This window comes from Podarcis melisellensis (assembly GCF_964234715.1).
Source record: "Podarcis melisellensis genome assembly, chromosome: 6".
In the NCBI taxonomy this organism is placed as follows: Eukaryota; Metazoa; Chordata; class Lepidosauria; order Squamata; family Lacertidae; genus Podarcis; species Podarcis melisellensis.
In genome coordinates, this window is record NC_138538.1 from 28,789,284 (window position 1) to 28,804,344 (window position 15,061).

The window sequence follows — 15,061 nt, forward strand, 5'->3', positions numbered from 1 at the left end:
ACCTACAGTGGTACCTCAGGTTAAGTACTTAATTCGTTCTGGAGGTCCGTACTTAACCTGAAACTGTTCTTAACCTGAAGCACCACTTTAGCTAATGGGGCCTCCCACTGCCGCCGCGCCGCCGGAGCACGATTTCTGTTCTCATCCTGAAGCAAAGTTCTTAACCTGAAGCACTATTTCTGGGTTAGCGGAGTCTGTAACCTGAAGCGTATGTAACCTGAAGCATATGTAACCTGAGGTACCACTGTATTTATCTATTGCATTGGTGTGCTTTCGAACTGCTAGGTTGGCAGGAGCTGGGACAGAGCAACAGGAGCTCACTCCGTCACAGGGATTCAAACCGCCGACCTTCTGTTTGGCAAGCCCAAGAGGCTCAGTGGTTTAGACCTCAGTGCCACCTGCATCTTTAGCTCAGTGGTAGAACAGTTTCATGGCACACAGAAAGTCCCAGATTCTGTCCCTGGGATCTCCAGGTAGAGCTGGGAGGGATTCCCTGCCTGAAACCCTATGGATCCACTGCCAATCAGTGTAGACAAAACTGAGCTATATGGACTGATATTTTGCCTGACCTTTCCTTTATTTTGCCTGACCAAAGGTGGCAACACTGTGTCTTGGTTTTATTTTTAACTGCTATTATCTCATTTGCCCTTTTTGTTCCACTGCTTGCTCCCTTTCATGTACTTCTACAGCAGCTCCAATGAGATGCAGCAGACACAAAAATAACTCTTCATCAGGGCCTGAATTAAATCTGCTGCAGTGTTCTTGTTTGCTTTCATTTATTAAATGTTTTTATATCCTGCCCTTCCTCCATTCTGAAGCACAGGGTAATTTCAGATAACTAATCATTTAAACACCTGTTTATAACGAGGCAGGCAGTTGACAACTTTCCCTCTTATCGTCTGGAGCAGTCCTCCAGCCCTCTCCCTCCATGGTGTTCTTCCTCAGCAGACTTTATAATAATTTAGGAAGCTGACACACAATCCAAACTTTTCTTCTGGATAATTAGTGAATCAAATGGCCGAAAGACGAAGGTAATTTTCATCCTCCTTGGAGACTTCTTTGCAACAGACATTTTATTGCATGCACAGCTCCAGTCATTACCCAGATGAGCTCTAAAATACCTGAGACAATAACAGACTCGTTGACTTGTAACAGTCTGTCAGTTACCTATAATAAGCCCCTCTGAAGTCGAGTTAAATCCCTGTGCATGAAAATGTTTGCTGATTGTGTTTGTGAATTACAGACTTCTTCCCTGAGTCTGGTCGCATGTTCTACAAAGCTAAGCAGGGAAGAAGAGCTCAGCTGGATGAGGCCAATGGACCATCTAGTCCAGCATCCTGTTATCACACTGGCCAAGCAGATGCCATTATTATTATTATTATTATTATTATTATTATTATTATTATTATTATTATTATTAATACAACTAGTACTACTATTCCCATTTATATACTGCCCTTTTTCAAAAGATCTCAGGTAATAAAAAAGCATCATAATATACATTATCATAATAAAATAATCATAGCAACAGTCTCCCCACCCATAGTTTTAACAGGCCAAAGTTTATTTCATGGCCAAAGGCCTAAGTGAAGAGGAATGTTTTAGCCTGTTGCTTAAAGACCTCTAATGATGGTGCCAGGCAAGCCACTCTGGGGAGAGCATTCCACAGATGGGGAGCCATCACAGAAAAGGTTCATTCTCATCTTGTCACTCTCTGAACCTCTCAGGGATGGGGAACATAGAGAAGGGCCTCAGATGAAAAGCTCAGGGTACGCACGCTCTGGCTTCTGTCACTGTTGCACCAGAAGTGGTTTAGTCATGCTGGCCACATGACCCAGAAAGCTGTCTGTGGACAAACACCAGCTCCCTCGGCCTGAAGTGAGATGAGCGCTGCAACCCCATAGTCACCTTTGACTGGACTCAACCATCCAGGGGTCGTTTACCTTTTTTTTACCTAAGGTATTGACGGAAAACCAAAAGCAGATGCACCATGGCGTTTATGGATACACAACCTGTCTGTCTATCTGTCTGCAGTCATCTGCAAGGGATTCCACAATGAGGGCAATTAAATTTATCTCATTGCCCTCAGGGGGCAGGCAAAATTTAAACACACACCTGTCCTTGTGTGACTGCAAACAGCTTTCAGTTCAGCAGGCTTATGGGCAGGGAAAAGGCTTACCAGTGTGTAGAAGGAGGAGCCAGAAAGTAAAACTGATCCTGTTCATTTCTGCCCAGGTTGCCCAAAGCATCCCAGTCTGAGATCCCTCTAGAAATGACACCCATCCTTCCATCTTCCCAGCCAATGTAGCAGCTTACAGAGAATAACAGAAATGCTAGCAGTCTTGCCACAGCCGAGAAAGGAGGAAAGCAGAGGCCTGCATACAGAAGTCAGTGCTTGGAAGGAGGGTTGCTGCTTCCGATCATTCGCTTGCTGCTTCCCTATTCCACGTCCAACATTCTATTGGCAACACTATGCTGTTTCTTCTTATCGATTGACAGAATTTCTCTGCTGCCTTTTGATACAATTGAGCTCAAGGTAATTGAGCTCAATGGCTTGTTTGGGTTGTTGTTGGGTTTTTTTAGAAAATCAAAGCATGCAATATAATATAGCATGGAGAAGAACGTGACAATTACAAAGGTAATATTGGGGAGGGGGGAATTAAAAATCTACAGAAGAAGCATTAAAAACAACAGCAGCAGCAGCAAGGCTCCAGCCATCAAAGAGGTGACCAATCATGTTTTATAACTATGGCTAGGGGGGAGGGAATATATCCTGAACAGAGCATCATTTAACTCAATGAAAAGATGACACATGGAGCAGGACCTCTAAGGATGCTCTTATAGCATAGGAAATCTAATGGGAAAGTAAACAAACACCTGGCGTTTGGATGAATCTCCAACTAGACTTGACAGGCTCATAGGAGCCACAACAATTTTCATCCCTGTAATAAAAAATGTCACTTGGCCTTTTAGAAAATGTGTGATCTCATGGTCCCTAGGAGGACATCCCAGGGGGCATAGGATATAAAGGAGCAAGCGCTCGCTTTCTCTTTCTCTCTCGTTCTCTTTCTCATCAAAGGGGAGATCTGCTCCCGGATGCCTCCCCAGAGCAATGGGGGAAACGTCTCCTTTGCCATCAGTGATCCAGCACAGAGAGGGGAAAGGGGGTCATTCCACAGGCAGGTTGGGGCAGATCAGGCAAGGCTCTGGATCCACTAGCTGCAAACCTCTTCCTTTGCTGGAACACCCCACCACCACCACTCACACAAAAAAGGGAGAGGGAATTTGCCAGGTCTGAGACTGGCATATGTTACCAATAGAAGGGCAAATACATCCCCCCCCAAAAAAACCCCCACCCAAAGATAAGAATGGGCAGATCAATAAGAAACAGTGGTAGAAAAGTTACAAAGTATTCACACATAATAATAATAATTTAATAATAATTTATTATTTATACCCTGCCCATCTGGCTGGGTTTCCCCAGCCACTCTGGGCGGCTTACAAAAAAATATTAAAATGCTGTAATACATCAAACATTAAAAGCTTCCCTAAAGAGGGCTGCCTTCAGATGTCTTCTAAAAGTCTGGTAGTTTTTGTTCTCTTTGACATCTGATGGGAGGGCGTTCCACAGGGAGGGCGCCACTACCGAGAAGGCCTTCTGCCTGGTTCCCTGTTATTCCCACATAACATTTTTGCCCTGCTAAAGGGAGCCCAGAGACACTTTGCATTTAGCAGTTCTTCTGCTATGGATTTTCCCTCCCCATAGGATTGTTCTGTAAATATGAAGAACTTCCAGAACACCTGGTAGACTCTAATCTGCTCCTTGTACTTGCCAGCAATTCCATGTAAAAGAACTTCAGTATCAGTAGGAACAATCAGAGTGACCACTCAGGTTTAAGATTCTCTTACCAGTATCTCCGTAGGCAGACATTTCTTAAAATGGTGAAAATTTAGCTTACAGCTAAGGAGGGGGGAAATGCCCAGTGAAATTAACACTGGAGCTGTCCCAGCTCTGACTTACTCAATGGGTATAATTAAGTGGTCTGATGAAGACTTGAATTAGCTCATCAGTCTGCACATCCGTGATGAAGTTCAGAAATCATCAGGAAAATCTCTCAGTGGAAAGTCTATCTGCCCTGAGATTTGAAAAAGGTAGAGTCAATAAGGCACCTGATCACCCAGTTTTCCAGGCGGTGGCCTAGGCTGATTAAACTGTCACCTCTCTAAAACTCAGTGATGAATTATTCCATCCGCTCTCAGTATCAATAAAAGAAAGCACCGAAACAGGGAATCCCAAAACCCTGCACTGGGAATAGTTGTGTAGTGGCAAATCCAGAACTGCAGGGTCCCTTTATGACAGTCACAGCCACAATCCTCATAGCCATGCCCTCTTCTAAGATTACCCAACAATTGGATAATCATACAATGATAATAATTAGGGATGCATTGCAGCCATCACTGCATATTGACTCTTTAGAGCTACACCAATGACTGGCAATACCCAGACAGCTTTAGCAATGGAGATGTGGGCATACCCTCATCAGTGAAAAGTCTAAAGGCAGGTCAATTTAAAGCAGAAACTAAAGGGTTTGTCTTTGCCATCCAAAGCTCTGTACTTGCTGCCAGTGAACAATGACAATGGATACAGATACCTGCAGAAAATGCAAATATAAATCAAGAACAATAGAACATGGAGGTGTCTTATCCTGTACATTATATCTTATCAGATATACTGAGGTTGCAAAGCTCATTCCCAATCAACTGGATAGGAAGTACCAATGAATCAGTTCCTTACTATAAATAAACTCTTCAGCCTGTTCTTGAGAAAAATGGTTTCATTGTGTATTTGTAGAAACCTAGCATAACAGATAAAACTATATATTACAATGAACTAGGCATAATTCTAGTGCAAACCCTACCCCCAAATACCCTACCATAATAGATATTGCAATATTTGTCATACATAACATGTGGAGCCAGGAGAATACAGAGATTTTTTTAAAAAAATGAAAATATAACACTGAAGAGAAAGCACACAGAGAAAGACAAGGTAATTCATATACACCTGGAATATTGTATCCAGTTCTGGGTGCCACAACTTAATACCTGTGGGTAAAGGGTGGTATACAAATTTAAGAAGGATAATGACATGCAGAGGAGGTCAACCAAGATGATCACGGATCTAGAAACTAAGCTTTATGAGGAACCATTGATGAGATGGAAAAGAGGTAGCTGAGAGGATATATGATAGCCATTTTCAAATATCTAAAGGGCTGTCACATAGAGACAGGATCAAGTGTGCTTCCTTCTGCTCCGGAGGGCAGGACTTGAACCAATGGATTCAAGATACAAGAAAGGAGATTCTGACTAAACATCAGGAAGAACTTTCTGACAGTAAGAGCTGTTCAACAGTGGAATTGAATCCCTTGGGAGGTTGTGGGTTCTCCTTCCTTGGAGGTTTTTAAGCAGAGGTTGGATGGTCATCTACCTTGGATGCTTTAGCTGAGATTCCTGCATTGCAGGGGGTTGGGCTAAAAGACCCTCGGGGTCCCTTCCAACCCTACAATTCTATGATTCTTAGGGTCCACTCTTGTCACAATGTCCTAAACTGCCACCAGGAGTTAGGCACAGAAGGAAAGGATCCAGCTGAATTCTTCTCTTCCACATTCACAGCAGAGAAGCAGCATCTCTAGAATGCAGAACTCTTGAACAAAGACAACCAAAGAGAGTTCCTCCCAAGCCAGACTCCCCTCCAAGGAACCATGTCTCAGTATCCAAGAAGTGCCTAAAAGGCTCCAGACCAAGGATCACAACTCTTGAGTCATGGGGCTGGGAGGGGGATGTCTTGGAAGAATACAAAGTGCCCTTTGAAGCTTGGATTTCATTTCCGTGCATTCCTTGCCCTCAGTGATCTGTCCATGGTCCTGCAAGCTTGATGACTGATCCACCACTTTAAGTTCTCTTACCTCTTTCCTCCTCCCAAACTACAGGGCAGATTCCCCTGCCTGCCAGGCTATCTGTTGGCCTCACCAACTCAACGCAAATCAATTATAAAGCAGTCATGGAAGCAGAGAATAAATACTTTCCCCGACACCGTTGCAGTGCCTTCCTGCAAAGCTATTCTGAGTGCTCCAGGCCTTTTTCAAGAGGGCATGCAGCTGATCTTAAGGAAACTTCAGTGAACCCATTGTGAATTGTTTGCTAAGCACTGTGACAACACAGTTGCTTGAATCTGTCTTGACTTGCATGCCATCATGTGGGCAGAACAGCCACAGCAAAGTCATATTTCTTTGGATGAATTTCGGTTATTGCAGCCTGAGGATGCAGAAAAGGTGCTTGGAAAGGAATGGCTTATTACTTGCCTGCTTGCCTACCTGACTGATAATATTGAGCAGGAAATAGATGAATAGATGGATCCAGAAAGAGATTAATACTGCATTATGAAACTGAGTAGTCCCAGCTATCTGGAAGGAGGTGATAATGATATTTCTCCTGAAGAAACTCTTCTGGGACCCTAAAGATTTTTCTACTCGCTTATATCCTGTGCTTGTATAAGGTGTTCTAAAACTCTAGGCAATCTTGGGTGACCCTGATTGTATACATCCATTTCAGCCTTTCTTCTGTTCTGGGTTTGGCAATGAACCTATCTTGGTTGCCTGTGTTGGATCACATATATGGGGAGAGTATAATCCTATTTGCTCACTCTCCACCTCTCAGGAGCTTTCAGTACCATTGACAAAGTTATTGTTCTGGACCATCTGTCTCAGATGGGAATTGGGAGGCGTTCAAGTAAGCTTTTCTCAGAGCTGACCCACTGAAATGAATGAACCTACATTAAACAACCTAAATCAACAACTGCCTGACTTTTAGAAGGCAGCCCTCTATTGGGAAATTTTCAATGTCTGATGTTTTACAATTTTTTATATGTGCTGTAAGCTGCCTCGAGTGGCTGGGGAAACCCAGCCACATGGGCGGGGTACAAATATCATCATCATCATCATCATCATCATCATAGGTTTGCTTTGAGTAAAAATTGGCTGAATAACTTCCACTGTGTTCCATGTGAGTTTGGGTATACTGTGTAATGTGAAACAACCAACCATCTTGCTATCCTTCTTTGTTGGTGCTTCAAGCTGCAAGGCCATTTATTCCCCATTCGCCATTTTGTGTAAATAAACATTGTAGATTTGTTAAGATTGGTATTGGTTCTTGCCAATTTCCCCCAAATAAGCAAGGCAATGCTGGTGTTTATAAACTAGTGACCATATCCATTGCAATATCACCTGAGGCACAAATCACTTCCAGCAGTTTCCCCAAATTAGTTCCATGAGCACGTAGGGAAAACACAAGCTCATATGCTTATAGACACACATGCAGATACAGTTGATGCTTTGTTTTATGGCATTGTTTTTGCTGCAGTTTCACTCAGTTTTGATTTGTATCTTGAAAGCTTTTTTAAAATAATAATAATAATAATAATAATAATAATAATAATAATAATAATAATAATAAAAATTGTAAGCCACCTAGGAAGGGGAAAGGAGATAGTGTGGAGCCTATGTTTGTAAAATACATATAATTATAAGGGGTTCTGACTCTCGCAAAACAAAATGGCTGTGTTCAATCCTTTGCATTTGTTAATTCAGTTTAATTCATATGCAGATCTGAAAGAAGTCCCATTGAAGTTAAGTGGGAGGTCAAACAAAACAAATCCCAACTTCACCCAATGCAGCAAGATTCTCTCTGCTGCCCTGGTGATTAGTCAAAAGGCAAGATGGATAAACTAGATAAACAAGCTTGGCAAAACCTTGGTCCCAGAAACTGGAAATAATTGCTACTGGCTGAAAATGTTTCCTAGTGGGGCAGGTTAGCACCCCTCTTTGCCTTTCCCATCACTGCTTTAAGCTTTTCTCTCTTTTCTGAATTTGAGAGAAGGGGAAAAATGGTTTTAATTAACAGAGATGACTGGCGAATTTCTCTCCTGTAATGAGACATGTTTAAAACATTAGCCTCCAATTTATGAAAATTTAATGTGCTTTAGAAGAGACATTGAAAATATTTTACAGTTGCAAACATTGCCAGGAGCTCTCCTCAGTGAGTGGGCTCTTGCCAAAAAAGATGCTGCAACGTTCCAAGTCGCTACCACTAATAGGATTCCACCCAGATGAAAGTGTAAGGGTGGCTGAGCTCACACACTGGGTATTTACTCTGGGATTATCACTCTTTGTTTACTCACTTTCTGAGGGCATCTGTATAACATCATCCCCAAATTATTGCTGGCCTGTGTTTTCCCTGTGGTTCTTCCATATCCTTGAGACTTCTGAATGGGTTTGGGGTACAGAAAGGTTTCGCCACAGGCAAAGATTGCCTTCTTGAAGAGGCATGGTTTCAACATGCACAGTGATGTTTCAGGCAGTTCAGCCTAATGCCTCTTCATATCAGCACAATTTTAGAGGTGTGGGGTTCTGGAAACAATTTTTAAATTTGTGCTGAAATGCTTTTCCACCTTTTTTTTTTTTTTAAAAAAATGCCCTACACCACTTAAAAGAAGTATTTTAAATGCAAAATTTAAAATGGCTATGCTGCTAAAATGACATACTTAGGTGCAGTGACACATGTAGAAATGTGCAAAGAAAATAGCAGGGTGGATGCTCACAATTGTACCTGGAGACACCGGGAACTGAACCTGTAGCCTTTTGCATGCAAAGGACCACTAAGCTACAGCCCTTCCCTGCCTTAATGTGAGGTGTACCTGCAGAAATGCCCTCTTCTGCACAACTCCTAAAGGTGCAGCAGCCCTGCTCTCTTTTGCTTCTGCACCGCCGCCACCCCAGATGAGCCGTAATGTGCTATGGGTGGCATACATAGTGGCTTCTGTATGGATGTGGCTTCTGTATGGATGTCACTCGTACTTATAGAATCATAGAAATGAACAGTTGAGAGGGACCTCAACAGTCAGCTAGTCCACAGCTTCTGAATCCATGCTTGATTGTGATCTAACATCTTACTGAACCCTTTCAAAATAAGGGCTCTCTCTTTCCTCCCGCAGACTGTGGAAAGTCAGGTGCGCAGCCTGGGAGTCATTTGGACTCCCAGCTGTCCATGGAGGCGCAGGTCAATTCTGTGTCCAGGACAGCTGCTTAACAGCTCCATCTGGAACACAGGCTGAGACCCTACCTGCCCATGGACTGTCTCGTCAGAGTGGTGCAAGCTCTAGTTATCTCTCACTAGGATTACTGCACTCTCACTAGGATTATGTGCTCTATGTGGGGCTACCTTTGAAGATGACCTAGAAACTACAACTAATCCAGAATGCGGCAGCTAGACTGGTGACTGGGGGCGGCCGCCAAGACCACATAACACCAGTCTTTCAAGCCCTAAATGACCTCAGCCCAGTATACCTGAAGGAACGTCTCCACCCCCACCTTCTACCCAGACACTGAGGTCCAGCACCAAGGGAGTTCTGGCGGTTCCCTCACTGCGAGAAGCCAAGTTACAGGGAACCAGGCAGAGGGCCTTCTTGGTAGTGGCACCCGCCCTGTGGAACACCTTCCCACCAGATGTCAAAGAGAACCACAACTACCAGACTTTTAGAAGACATCTGAAGGCAGCCCTGTTTAGGGAAGCTTTTAATGCATTACTGTATTTTAATATTTTGTTGAAGGCCGCCCAGAGTGGCTAGGGAAGCCCAGCCAGATGGGCAGGGTATAAATAATAAATTATTATTATTACTACTATTATTATTATTACTATTGTTATTATTATTAAACATGCAGCTTACAGCACAAAAGCAAGGACAGGTTAGCACCAAAGGTTGGCCACTGGAAAGCAGCCTGCAAAAGGAGGTGCTATTCAGCATCTCCAGGCATTGCCTGCAAAGTAAGCAACACAACCCCATGCCCAGGACTTATCACCTATAAATAACCTGAAATATACTCAGAGTCGAGAGTGGATAACTCAGTACATAACATAACCATTGGGCAAAAACAAGTTCAGCGAGGGGAGGGAATGCTAATCACCAAATCTGAAATCTGAATGAGCCAAAGGGAAACGGGAATTACTGTCGGAGCTGACATTCATTTGTCTTTATCTGCTTCACTTATGGCTCTCCCTTCTCCATTTCCACTCATTGCCAGATATGGACATTGATTATATCCTCCTTTTGTCCTCCTTTTATCACCCTGTTGTCCAAGAGAGATTATTCTGAATTGTTCATCGTGAGCACATTAATTCAGCCTAACAGACCACTACAACTCTTCCTCATGTAACTTGCACAGCTGCATGAGAAATCCTTATTTGTTCACGCAGTTCATTCAACAAGTGTACGATCTGTGCACACAGATAGTTGAGCTGTACAGTCCTACAGTTATTCACATGTTAATTCAACAAGTGCATAGTCGGTGTACACAGTGATTGAGTTGTACAAATCAACTAGTCTACACTCTTTCCCACAGATACTTGCGCATGCAAAGTTGCCTGTGTGTTCAATGTAATGTGTGAGCAAGCCTTCTGCTTGCCGCCATGTGCTATGCACAATCCAGGCTGGTGGTTTTCTATTTTTTATTTTATTTATTTAAGATTTCACATGGAGAGGTTGCGTGAATGAACCTGAAACCCCTTCTGCACCTGTCTCATCTGTCAAAATGCTTATGGGGACCAAATTCCACTGCAGTCAATGAGAATTTTGTGCCATTAAAGTCTAAGTTAATTGCTTTTCAACAGCGCTCTACTTACTGTTAAAAGAGGAAACATACCCCCCAAAGGCTACAATATTGTAGGGATGAACTTTCTGCTGACAGAAGCCTTGCTTTCACATCACTGTTCCTATAATTACCTGACTCTTGCAATAACACAACGCTACCCTGTACTGCTGGGAATGTACAGCAGTGTACATAAGACAGAAACCCACTGCTGAAGTGAAGGATGCTGCTATACAGCCAGGACACGAGTGGCATCTACAGGTGGTTTATCAATACTGCACGTGTGCTTGTCATTACAGTAAGCCCACAACCTACAAACATTTAACTCGTGCACATTCTGCTTTACGCACCAGGCAACAATAATTAAAGAGGGGGGCAGAAAGGGAAAAAAAGACCTGCCCAACATTGCACCCAATGTGTTTTGACTATACACAATTTTGGCTTTAGGCGTGGGCTTACCGTATTCTCATTTTGGTACTGCAGCAAGAATGCGAGTTACTACATGGCATGCACATTCAGATTCCATTTGTATCATGCCGACCTCTGAAACCTCCCAACATGGACAAGACCCTATTTTAGTAGGCTGTACCAAAATCCATTAAATAAACCAGCTTCAGTGGGAGTTGATGAGCAAGAAATCTAACATGGAGGAGGATAACAGTCTGTTGGATACAGGTGTCTGGGCCAAAAATGGAGGGGTGGCTCACCTATGCATGTTTATGATTTCAGGAGCAGAGCACCAACTTGCATGTATGAATGATGAAGGTCATACGTATAACACTAACGTAGTAGTTTGAAAATATTTCACTATTAAGCCAGATCTTCTCAGATCCTTCTAAACATAATGCTTTTCACTGGAGTCAGTTCACACAAAAAGCTTCAAGTAATCAAGCGAGGTGTATGACTTTGAGGAGTAGCCTCAGTGCTCATTGATAGACCACACGTTTTGCTATCAGACAGTCCTGGGTTCAATCCTCAGCATATCCAGGTATGGCTAAACCAACTGAAACTCTGGAAAGCCATCACCAGGGACAATAGTAAGCTAGCAAAGGGCAGGATTTGTGAAGCTGCTATTTGCAGAGGAAAGCAAGGAGTTTTACTGGGCACAGACAAGGAGTATCACTGAAACTTCAAGAGCATTCCCAAGCTATGACCTCCAAGAGAAGGGTAACTCCATCCAGAACAGACCAGTATGGTCAAACCTTGGTTGTCAAATGTAATCCATTAAAGAAGACTGTTTGATTTCCAAAACGTTCAACATCCAAAAACTGAAAGCAGAAGCCTCAATACATTAGGGAAACTCAAAATGGAAGCCTTGTAGCATTTTGGCTTCTGGAAATCGTTCAAAAACCAGAGCAATTACTTCCGGGTTTTTGGCATTCAGGAGCCGAAGTGTTTCAAAACGGAGGCATTCAGGAACCGAGGTTTGACTGTAACTAAACTCCATGGACCCAGGAAATGCTCCCCAAGAGTACCTTCGTCTTAGAAGTTACTGCCTTTCATCTGGCCCATTATTGCCTCTAGACCAGTGTTTCCCAACCTTGTGCCTCCAGCTGTTTTCGGACTACAATTCCCATCATCCCTTGCCACTGGTCTTGCTAGTCAGGGATGATGGGAGTTGTAGTTCAAAAACAGCTGGAGGCACAAGGTTGGGAAACACTGCTCTAGACACTGGTTGAGCTCCTAAACAGCCTCTCCTGATTCAGATGGAAGAGAGAAGTTTGGTGTTGTGTTAATGACACTGCATTCCAAAACCCCAATTACTCCCAGTGGCTACATATAGATATCAAACAGCATTGACAACAATATGGTATCCTGCAGGACAAGGAGCAGGGGACTGAGGAACTTCCCAATTCTCTCTGGCATTGATGTTGTAAATAAGAGCAGAACCACCATATTACAGTGCCTCCAACACCCAGTCCACAGAGCCTACTGGTACAGAAAGATCAAGAACCAGCAAGGTTGCACTCCAGCCCACCTTCCTGTAAAGATCATTTGATCAGGGCAACCAAGGGAAGGGATGCAGCTCAGTGGTAGATGCAACCGCTTTGCATGCAGAAGGTCCAAGGTTTGACCCCTGGCATCTCTATATAAGGCTGGGAGAGACTCCTTGTCAAACCATGGAGAGCCATTGTCAGTCACTGTAAGACTATACTGCGCCAGATGAACTAACGGTCTGACTTGGCAGTAAGGCAGCTTCCTACACGCCTAACTATTGCAGAACAGATTGAAAATATGCAATCGGGAGAATTTTAAGACTCCACTGTCAACACTATTTCTTGCACAGGACATAAGCACATATCAATAGCACAGATCATGTGAGTTGGTTGCCCACTGGTACTAGCTCACAGTGCAGTGCAGATCATGGCAGGCAGTTGTACCAGTGCTGCAGAGGATTCAACAGATCTATAAATTACACATCCCACTAGTCACACATTATATTCCAGAGTGTTTCCGTGTGCTCTGGTTTCCTTCATGGTTTTCGTTGCGCCAGAAGCGGTTTAGTCATGCTGGCCACATGACCTGGAAAGCTGTCTGTGGACAAACAGTGGTTCCCTTGGCCTGAAAGCAGAGATGAGCACCACACCCCAGTGTCTCCTTTGACTGGACTTAACCGTCCAGGGGTCCTTTACCTTTACCTATGTTCCTTGATAAAAAATACTCCACTTAATATACAACAGCAAATAACCTGACTGGCCATGTATAGCTAGTTCCCCTAAACTACCTGTACTGAGGAACTACAGGAACATAAAAAGAAAATAATAATATATAAGCTTTCAAAATTCATCTGATTTCCTAAGGAACTACACATTTTACATGGAATGGTGTAAGGTTGCCACCCAGTGTTCAAATACAGGAATTTCATTTCTGTGGCTCAGTTAAGTACTGTATTCCATTGATTTGTGAATGGCCAAGGCTGAAATGCAGATACGTACATGGATCATCCCACTGCATATCTCATGTGAAATCTTAAAGCTTAAGCATTACACAAACCATCAACAAATAAACATCAGTGATTACTCTGAAGGCTAAAATTCCTGATTACCAACCAGCTCTGGTAAGTAAGATAAATCAAACTCTGAAAAGTGGAGAGGCAGAGAAATAAAATGCTTGGAAGAACATACAGTGCCACAACTATATGATCTATTCTGAACAGCCATCAAATTTCAGAGTAAGGAAGGACACTCTCAAATATGAGCATCAAACCAAGAATACTACTTTCCTGACAAAGGCATTGTAAACAGTGATCATGTTTGGGAGAATGATTTTATGAGTATCTAATTATTATTATTAATTAAATTTCTATACTGCCTTCATTCAAGGATCAAAGGGCGGTTTACAATATAAAACACAAAAATACATAACAAAGTAACAAACAAAAGCAATAACCACCCCACACATTTTAAAAGGCCATAGATTGTTTAAATAGCCAAAGGCCTGGGAGAAGAGGAATGTTTTTGCCTGGCGCCTAAAGATATGTAACAAAGGCACCTTAAGATTAGACTACATGCACCTAAACTGTATGATTTGTTTCATACAGCTCTAGATGAAGCTGTTAACAGGATGGATCTATTTTTGAGAAGTACAAAGTCACTGATGTTATAGAGATGTACATTCTAGAAATGCGAAGTTGATTTTATTAAACTGTCTTACATTTGTAATCCAGAGGGAAGGACATGGGATAATTTAATACATTGTGCCATTTCTGTTTTTACTGATGTTTCTCAGGAAAATCAATAAAGTTATAAATTCTTTAAAAATTGATCATATCATGTACTAGGATGAGGAATATAATCATAATGGTTGCCCTTTTACAGTCAGACCTCGGTTGTCGAACATAATGTGTTCCAGAAGCCCGTTCGGCTTTCAAAACACTTGACAACCAGGGCACAGCTTCCAATTGGCTGCAAGAGCTTCCTGCACTCAAGCGGAAGCTGCGTTGGACATTCAGCTTCCAAAAAACGTTTGAAAACCAGAACATTTACTTCCGGGTTTTTGGCATTCAGGAGCCGAAACGTTCCAAAACGGAGCTGTTTGGGAACCGAGGTTTGACTGTAATAAGTTGTCTGCAAGATAATATACGAAGGGAGCTTGTAAACAAGACTTAATTTGAGAAGCCCTTCCAGCCTTTGATTGTACTTTTCCCCATAATTTTTATAATGAATTTTGTATTATTTGTAATTAAAGAGAGAATTCCAGGTGAATACAATAGTATAGGCAGGAAAAAGGGGAAAGGAAAAGGTAGAACAACTGTGAAAGCCATATACAGATGTGACTCTGGGACTTAGTCCACGGAAGCAGAAATAAGGGGTTTAACATATTCATTATATTGATTAGACTTATTACAGCTCTCTGGTTCA